Genomic DNA, 10,282 nt, shown 5'->3' with positions numbered 1-10,282 from the left:
TGGCCGCTTAACTGACTGAGCCACCCAGGCGCCCCTAGAAAGTCATTGTTGAAATGATGCAAATAACAAGTGTTTGTAAGTCAAGATGACCATGACAGATGTAAAGTGTGATTTCTAAAGAAGAGAGCTATAGAAGACTACTGTTTCTTGGGCTAAATAATTGGTTTAATCTGTGAAACACACATGACTAAGGAAAACTCTAAGCAGCACAGTTAAGGCTACAAAAACTGAAGACAGATTTCTGCTGCTTCCCACCACAAGAGAGGTAGATATTTTATTTCAATTCTAGGCACAGTTATATGGCCATTACAATAAGAATCCAGTTTCTACAATGAATCATTCGCAATATCAAAGGTACAATCTAGTTATTAGACATGTAGGGGGAAAAGAAAATATATGACTCAAACAGAGGAGAAAGGACAGTTAATTTTGATAGACCTTGAGATGAATTAAATTTTAGAGTAATAGAAATAGTTATTAAGTGAATACTATAACTATGATAAAAGATACTAAACACATTTTAATAAATGAGCAAATGGATTAGTTGAGTAGAAAATAGAAAATTTTAAAAAGAATTAAGAGAAAATTTTACACACACATTCAGACACACACTCACACACACACACACACACACACACACACACCCTCCAGAAATTAAAAACAAATACTAGATCAATGTAGCAGCAGATTAGAGTGATAGGAAGAAAAAATCAGAAAATGTAAAGACAGAATTATGGAAATTATCCAACCTGAAAAACATGGAACAGATTAAGAAAAAAATAACCAAAACTTTAGTGCCTGTGCAACAGTATCAAAATGTCTATTACAATGTAAATTAAAACCCTAGAGTAAGAGGAGAGACATTTTGGGGATGACAAGGTATTTGAAGAATTAGTGAGCAAAATTTTTAAATGTGCTAAAAGACATAAATTTATAGACATTCCATTCACACTGAAAAAAAAAAGGAACAGCATTATGAATTACTAGTGACTTCATATTAGAAACAGGACAGACCTTAAAAGAGTGGAAAACAAATAGCAAGATGGTAGTTATAACCCCAAACATATAAAAAGAATTACACCGAATTTAAGTGGACCAAACAGTCCAAAAAAAGTGAGAGATTATCTACCTGTTTAAAAAATGCAATACTCAAATATACTGTTCACAAGAGATCAACTTTAAATATTGTTAAAAGCAAAATAATAGGATCACTTATGTAAAGTTAACATGTCTAAATTAATACCAAGCAAAGTAAGATTAAGACAATGATTATTACCAATGGCAAAATGTTGTGCCACATTTAGTAAATTCATTAAAAAGGCATAACAAGGCCAGCGTGGATGAAACTAATAATTATATTCAAAATATATGATGCAGAAACTGACAAATTCACAAACATACTTAGAGGTTTTACCATTCATTTTTCAGACGATTTAACACCATAAACCACTATAACCTAGCACATACTTATAAAACACTCTACTCAAAAAGGATGACATAAACATTTTTAAAGCATACATAGATTATTTAATAAGATAGACCATATGGAGTGATAAAAAGACGTCTCAATAATTTAAAAGATTTGAAATTATACAGAGTATTGTCTCTGATTATAAGGAATTAAAATCAAAATCAGTAAGTCAGAGAAAGACAAATACCATATGATTTCATTCATATGTGGAATTTAAGAAACAAACAAGAAAAGGAGAGAGAGAGAGAGAGAGAGAGAGAGAGAGAGAGAGGCAAACCAAGAAACAGACCCTTAACTATAGAAAACAAACTAATGGTTACCAAAGCTAGGTAGGTGGGTGAAATAGGTGATGAGGATTAAGGAGTGCACTTGTGATGAACACTGGGTGTTGGATAGTAGTGTTGATTCACTAAAGTGTACACCTGAAACTAATAGCACACTGTGTGTTAACTAAAAAAAATAAATAAATAAAAATAAGTTAAAAAAAATCAAAATCAGTAAAAAAATTTTGGAAAAATTCTAAACAGGTTGCAAATTAAGCAACTCACTTTTAAACCACTCATTAGTCAAAGAGAAAATCACAAGGACATTTAGACAATATTTCAAACTGAATGAGATTTTGAGATGTCACCAAAATATGCATGGTACATATTCCTTCTATGTACTTATCAGCATTTAACATATCATACATTTTATTTATTGTGTTTATTTTTATTGGCTCTCTTTCCCTTGTAAATAATATTCTTTCTTGAGAGGAGGGGTCGCTTTTCACATTTAATTGGCCACAGGGAGGAGGCCTCCTCCATATCACTGGAGGTGCTCTCAAATTTCTTTAGCCACCTCAAGCTTGAGACCTGGAGTTTCTGGGGGTGGCTCAGCACATAGGGCATGTTCCCGTCATCTCAGATGGGCACTGGATAGTTGTGGAGCATGGCCTGGTTGATCATAGTGGCATATTTGGTGAAGGGGCTGAGGGTGGGCAGAATTATAGTGAGGCCCCCAATGATGAAGGACATGACCAGCACCAGCTCCTTGGCCCAGGTATCCTTGAGGAAACTGGCCAGTCTCCCAAACATCTTGCACTCAGTGGTGGCCAAAAGTAATATTCTTGAATGCAGGTATCTTTTTTTCTCCCTTTATTCACTGCAGAACCTAGCACAATGGCTGACACAGAATTGGTACTTAGCAAATGAGAGAACACTAAGACCCATTTATTATGTCACATGCTCAGTTTCACAGATTTAATTGGAAGGATTTTACTACGTTTATATTGTTCAAATGAATGAGCCTTAATAACTAACATTTATTGTCTACTGTTGATCAGGCACCACTCTAAGCTCTTTGTATGTATATTTCAGTTTTTTAGTGAAAAGAACTTGATGTGAGAGGTACTATTATTATTATATTTGTTTGAAAACAAAAGTCACTGATAGAGTTTATAAATTGCCCAAGGTAAAGATACCAGGAATTATGGAACCAGGAATCCATCACAAATCATTTGACTTCAGAGTTCATGTACTTACCTGTGTTATTTATTGTTATATAACAAATTAAGCTAAAATTAGCAGCTTAAATCAACAAGCATTTATTATTTCACAGTTTCTTTGAATCAGGAATCCAAGCACCACATAGAGATGCCTGTGATTCAGGATCTGTCATGAAGATACAATCAAGGTTTTGGCCAGTGTTGTGATTATCTCTGGGTGCCAGTGGGGACGATTCACTTCCAAGGTTATTCACTTGGCTGTTGGCTACCTTGAGATGGTCACTGGCATTTGCCCAGAAACATCAGCTCCTTGGCACATGAGCCTCACCATAGGGCTATTTATAGCATGCTATCCTGTTTCTCCCAGAATAAGGGGCTCCTAGAGGAAGAGTGAGGCATAGTCTATTGGAAGTGGTCACAATCTTTTTCTAATTAGTCTTAGAAGTGACATCAATTTTTCTATATTCTATTCATTAGAAGTGAGTCCCTTGGTCTAGTCCCTATACCAGGAGAGGAGCCCACAAGGGCGTGAATTCCAAGATGTGAGGCTTACCTGGGGACACTTAATTGCTATTTGCCTCAATAATCATTCTGGGTGGATAGATGTATTATTGAATTAATGAATGAGTGGAATGAACAATTAAAAAAATTTGCAAAACCAGTGGAACATTTCATATATATCAAGAGTACATTCCTAAAATAATGTTTAAAATATAGTTATGAGGCACCTGTGTGGCTCAGTTGGTTAAGCTTCTATTGATTTTGGCTCAGGTTATGATGATCTCATGGTCATGAGTTCGAGCCCTGTGTCGGGCTCCCAACTGTCACTGCAGAGCCTGCTTGGGATTCTGTCTCTCAAAATAAATAAATAAACTTTTTTAAAAAGGCTTTAAAATTTTAGTTATGAATGCATATAGCTCTTGAGTCCTAAATTCTTATGAGAGTTGCAAGGGTATGTTTTCTGTTGGCCTGTATATAAAACAAAGCTCATCACATTAGTGATCACTTAGCTCTTTAGGCCTGTGGAAATCTAGACATCTTCCTGTGGAATACATTTTAAGTGACAGTGGTCATTATATATAATTGATTAAAAGTCAACCAACTGAAAATCATTCACGTATGAGGTTCTCATGGCAACAGATTCTAAGAGTTTTTTATCCTAAATTTTTTATTGGTTCTAAATTACTTGCCATTAATTTGATCAAATAGCTTCTTGTTTTCAAATGATGAAGCAGTAATTTTTTTAAAACTATATTTATGTTAATTATGTGGTAGATGAGGAAGATGAAACCCTTCTATACAAAGATTTAATCTCAATGGGAGGAATATTTTCACTGTCACTCCCAGGCAATAGTCTCTACCCTACCTTTATATCCAGGGTTCAAGGAGATGGAATTCCTTAGCCACCTAATGATTAGGTAATTTTTGAACAAAATTTTTTCTCATTAGTTAACTGAATGACTCGAATTGTCATCATTGAAGGAACTTAAAATTTCTCCATTATTATCTTAATAAAGACCTGTTTCTAAAATTTGATGATATTGCTACTATAAAGGAGTAAAGAAGAAGTCTGCAGCGTATGCATGCAGTGGACTGAATGTTTGTGACCCTTGGAAAATTCATATGTTGAAACCTCATCCTCAATGTGATGGTACTGTATAGCCTTTGGTAGGTGATTAGGTCATGAGAGTGAGACGCTCAAGAATCAGATTAGTGTCCTTATAAAAGAGACAGAACATGGCTGTCTATGAACCAGGAAGAGGGCTCTCACCAGACAGTGAATCTGTCAACAGCTTGATCTTGGTCTTTCCAGCCTCCAGAACTGTGCAAAATAAATTTCTGTTGTTTATAACCCACACAGTCGGTAGTAATCTGTTATAGCAGCCTGAATGGACAAAGACAATGTGTCATTAAATGAAAACTTGCAAAAATATGATTTATCCTCACACTTCTTAACAGTAATTAGCATAAATCAAGGCCTGCAGGACTAGAATGAAAGGGAAACAGATTATATTGTAATTCATCTTCCTGAGACCACAGAAAAGACTAATTAGAAGTATGTAGAAAACACAGCACTGTTTGCCTGAGAGATAAGAATTGGCTATACAATAGATAAAAATTAGCCCACTTTTACACAGATGGATTGTTGGCATCAGAAGACAACTATGAGGAAGGTTTTAGATATGTAATGGAAGGACTAAGCTACAAGGCCAATACCAAGCCCAGTGGACAGAATTTTGAAGATGCCAAGTGGACTGAAATATGTCTTTTCCTTGAGTCCCTGGTGCTAAGTCTATGTATAGAAGAAAATATGATTATCCTCAAACATCACTTTTTAAATATTAAGTGCTATAAGACATGTGGAGTTTTACAGACAAAGATACATTTGATCATAGGAACAAAGTGTTTGATAGTTGATGGTTTGTGATTCAAATGTAAAGGTTGTAAGAAGTTTTCTCAGACATGCCAAATCACAGAAAAAATGTGATCTCTGTCTGAATTATAAAGTAAAACTATAATAAATATGTACATTGACAAAGAAAGATACATTCCACTTGGAGATGGATCACAATGAATAACTCATTAAGGGTGAAGTCACAGCATTGAAGCTTTTTAATAACAAAGTATTAAGTTCACTCTTAAACTGAGAGAACTTTGAGCACAAATGCAAAGCCATTTCCTGAAGAGGAGAAGTTTGTACTGTGATTATAGAATTCAGTGAGTCTAGAGCCTAGCATAAGAAAAATAGCTCTGAGGCAAAAGTGAAATCATTAATTTGTTTGTGTGTGTGTGTGTGTGTGTGTGTGTATAATTTCCCTCTCAATCAGTATAAAACGGAGGCAGGGTCTGTGACTCTTTCCTCATATGCTATAGTAGAGTTGAAAATGGAAACCATCAGATGTAAAGAAAGCTTTTCTGAACTTTTAGGCCAATTGAGATCATGTGATGTGTCCCGAAGTACAAAGACCAGGTAGAAATTTTTAGTAATTTAAGAAAAGGAGATTTCTTTTGTTTGGAAAAAGCAGAGAGATCTGTGGGGCTTGAGAACAAAGTGTGGTGGGGGGAACATTCACCCTATTTACTAGTAATGCCCCTGAAATTCAGGTGGGAATACATTAGGAGAGATGGGTGATTTGTGTGACTAGGGAGGTCACATTTAGTAACTTGCCTCAGGAAATATACAGAGAAGAGATGGTCCAGGGGCGCCTGGGTGACTCAGTTGGTTAAGTGTTTGACTTTGGCTCAGGTCATGATCTGCGGTTCATGGGTTCAAGTCTCATGTCATACTCTGTGCTGACATCTAGAGCCTGGAGCCTGCTTTGGATTCTGTATCTCCTTCTCTCTCTGCCATTCCCCTGCTCTCTCTCTCTCTCTCTCTCTCTCTCTCTCTCTCTCAAACATAAATAAACATTAAAAGAGAGAGAGAGAGAAGAGACGGTCCAGAGGTCAAGTGTGGACTTGGGTTTGAGCAAAGAAATTGCAGGACAAACATCTAATAAACCAAGAGAGAAAAGACTGTATTAGTTATCCCAAATGTTTGTATGTTAAAGCAATAAGCATTTATTATATCACAGTTTCTGTGGGTCAGAAATGTAGGCGTGGCTTAGTTGAGTGGATTTTGGCTCCAGATCTCTCCTAAATTTTAGTCACACTGTCAGATAGGGCTGTGGTCATATCATTGTGGTTAAGTGTCTGACTTCAGCTCAGGTCATGATCTCGTGAGTTCAAGCCCTGCATCGGGCTCTGTGCAGACATCTCAGAGCCTGGAGTCTGCTTTGGATTCTGTGTCTCTTTCTTGCTCTGCTCCTCCCCCACTCATGCTCTGTCTCTCTCTCAAGAATAAATAAACATTAAAAAATATTTTTAAAAAAGACCTGAAAAAAATTTCAGTAGAGAGGGTAGGAGACCATGAAAAATCTTACACATATATTTAGGGGATCAAGAAAGGAGAGCAAGAACAGCGGTGATATGTTTCCACAATGAATTAAATTATCAATTGCAAGACAGCAATGAACTCAAAGCATAAAAAAAGTAAGTAATTCACAACCCAACAACACAGAATAATTGTAAAAACCCAGATTAAAAGACATTTTAAGAATAGTCAGAAGAATAAACATATCACCTTCCAAAAAAAAGTCTTAGACTCAGAGATAACTTCTGGAAAGTAACAGTGGAAGCTGAAAGACAATGAAAATATCTTGAATGTGGCAAAAGACAACAATTACCAATCTATAATCCCATATGCAGTTAAATTTTCTTCACAAATAATGATATAAAGATCTACTCAGACTTACAGAAATTGAAGTAACTCACCAATACAGAACCCACAGTTAAGGTTCTTTTTTAAGCATGAGTAAAATGATACCAGGTGATAGTTTAGAGATTAATGAAATAAGGAGTAATAACAAAATACAAACCCCCAGATACCCATAAATACATATATGGGTAAATTAAAATGAGTATCTACTGTATAAAACAAAATAATAACAATGATATTTTGGGAAAATCAGAGTATATATTAAATTTGCTAGAAAAATAAAAATTGAAAGGAGGGATAAATAGCTTATGGCTTTTTAAAGTCTTTTATTATCAGTTAGGGGAAAATATCAATATTATAATTTAAGAAGTAAAGAATTCATGGTTTTAATTTTAGAGTAACTATAAATACAAATAGGAAAATAGAATCTTTCTGACAACAGAGGAAAAGTGGAATAATAAAATTAAATCTGGGAAAGAATAGGAAATGCATAGTAAAATGATAAATTTATATTAAATATAAATGAAATATATTTGAAAATATATGTTGATGTTTTCTTGTATAATGCATATAGTACATTGTTTTTGTTTTATTTTTTGTTCTTATTTATTTTATTCCCCAAAAGGATTTATAACAGTAACAGATTTTAGTAAAAATGAATAATTATTACCAAGAAGGAAGAACTGGAGACTGCTAACAGAAGCCACTTTGTAACTTTGATATAATATTTATAATCATTCACAATATACCATATAGCATTATAATTAAAAATAATTTAAATAGTATGCAAGTTAACATCAAAAATATTATAAAAAATTATGAAGATAAATTATAAAGTGAGAGCTAAATTGGACAAATATGAAAAAATGATTAATGCTATTAGTAAATAAATAATCCTATTTAGAACAAAAGCCCCCTTCCAAAAAAAAAAAAAAACTTGCCACCTATGTTAACAGGCAATTCAAATATGAAAACTGATCATGGCCAATAAAATTAAAGATTTAAAAATTAAATGAGATATTATATTAAATTTCAGAAATGCTATTATTTTATCTTTTCTATTTAAGGTTATAAATAGAAATAAAGTATAGTATAAAGAATAGAATAAATAGAAATAAAGTATAGTAATAAGGTATTATTTTATCTTTTCTATTTAAGGTTGTTTATGAGTCTGATGAATGAAGGCCTCCAAGAAACCCCTAGTAGGAGTTTAAACATAGCAACACATATCACAAATCTCAAAAGTAATTGCAGATTTATACTCAAAAATTCCCTTTTATTAATTTATCCTGAAGAAGCAGAGTTAATGAACACAGGGATTTCTGTATGAGAATGTTCATTGATATATTATGATTTTGAAACCACTCTAAATATAGATATTATTCAGCTATAGAGAATAGATTTAATTTATTTTAGTGTATTGATAGAATATAGTTTCATTTAGGCAATATGTATTATTTTATTTACTTATATTTTTGGCAGCACGTAATTTTTATTTCAATTTTAGTTAACATACAGTGCAATATTGGTTTTAGGATTAGAATTAAGTGATTCATCACTTACATACAGCACCCAGTGCTTATCACAAGTGCCGCCATAATACCCATCACCTATCTAGCCCATCTCCCACTCACTCCCCTCCATCAACCCTCAGTTTCTACGTTAAGAGTCTCTTGTTGTTTGTTTCCTTTTCTTCTCTTTTTTCCCCTCCTTCCCATATGTTCATCTCTTTTTTATTTTTTAAGCTTATTTGTTTATTTAGAGAGACAGAGCACATGAGTGGGGAAAGGGCAGAGAGAGAGGAAGAGAGAGAATTCCAAGCAGGGTCCCAACTGTCAGCACAGAGCCTGATGCAGGGCTCAAACTCACGAACTGCAAAATCATAACCTGAGCCAAAAGAGTCAGAAGCTTAACAGACTAAGCCACCCAGGCATCCCTTTAACTGTTTTGTTTCTTGAATTCAGTATTTGCTTTCTCTAATTGACTTACTTCACTTAGCATAATACATTCTAGCTCCATCATTGCAAATAGCTAGATTTCATTCTTTTTGATGGCCGAGTAATGTGTGTGTGGGTGTGTGTGTGTACCACAACTTCTTTATACATCCATGAATCGATGGACATCTGGGCTTTTCCCATAGTTTGGCTATTGTTGATAATGCAGCTGCAAACATTGGGGTGCATGTACCCCTTTGAATCTGTATTTTTATATACTTCGGGTAAATACCTAATAGTGCAATTGCTGGTTGGTAGGGTAGTTCTATTTTTAATTTTTTGAGAACCATCCATGCTGTTCTCCAGAGGGCATTTCCAACTAGTTTGTATTCCCAACAGCAGTGCAAGAGGGTTTCCCTTTCACCACATCCTTGCCGACATTTGTTGTTTCTTGTGTTGTTAATTTTAGCCATTCTGACAGCTATGAGGTCATATCTCATCGTGGTTTTGATTTGTATTGCCCTGATGATGAGTGGTGTTGACCATCTTTTCACATGTCTGTTAGCCATGTGGATGTCTTCTTTGGATAAATGTCTATTCATGTTTTCTGCCCATTTATTAACTGGGTTGTTTGTTTTTTGGGGTATTGAGTTTTAACGTTCTGTATACATTTGTGGATACTAATTCTTTATTAAATATGTCGTTTATCAGATATATCTTCTCTCATTCTGTAGGTTGCCTTTTTTTTTTTAATTAAAAAAATTTTTTTTAATGTTTATTTATTTCTGGGACACAGAGAGACAGAACATGAGTGGGGGAGGATCAGAGAAAGAGGGGGACACAGAATCTGAAGCAGGCTCCAGGCTCTGAGCTATCAGCACAGAGCCCGACGCGGGGCTCGAACTCACAGACTGTGAGATCATGACCTGAGCCGAAGCCAGACGCTCAACTGACTGAGCCACCCAGGCGCCCCTGTAGGTTGCCTTTTGATTTTGTTGATTATTTCCTTTGCTGTGCAGAAGCTTTTTATCTTGATGAGGTCCCAATAGTTCATGTTTGCTTTTGTTTCCCTTGCCTCCAGTGACATGTCTAGTAAGAAGTTGCTGTAGCTGAGGTCAAGAGATTGCTGCCTG

At 34.8% G+C, this 10,282-nt stretch overlaps 1 pseudogene; it reads right to left on the bottom strand.

Annotated features, from left to right (window-relative positions):
- Window positions 1–2,163: 2,163 nt before the first annotated feature.
- On the bottom strand, window positions 2,164–6,722 carry LOC125162954 (NADH dehydrogenase [ubiquinone] 1 alpha subcomplex subunit 3-like; annotated as a pseudogene).
- Between the last annotated feature and the right edge of the window lie 3,560 nt (window positions 6,723–10,282).

The sequence above is a fragment of the Prionailurus viverrinus genome, chromosome A3 (genome assembly GCF_022837055.1).
Source record: "Prionailurus viverrinus isolate Anna chromosome A3, UM_Priviv_1.0, whole genome shotgun sequence".
NCBI classification, from domain to species: Eukaryota; Metazoa; Chordata; class Mammalia; order Carnivora; family Felidae; genus Prionailurus; species Prionailurus viverrinus.
Note: the sequence above shows the minus strand (reverse complement) of the source record. Positions and strands in the feature narration are given on the sequence as shown.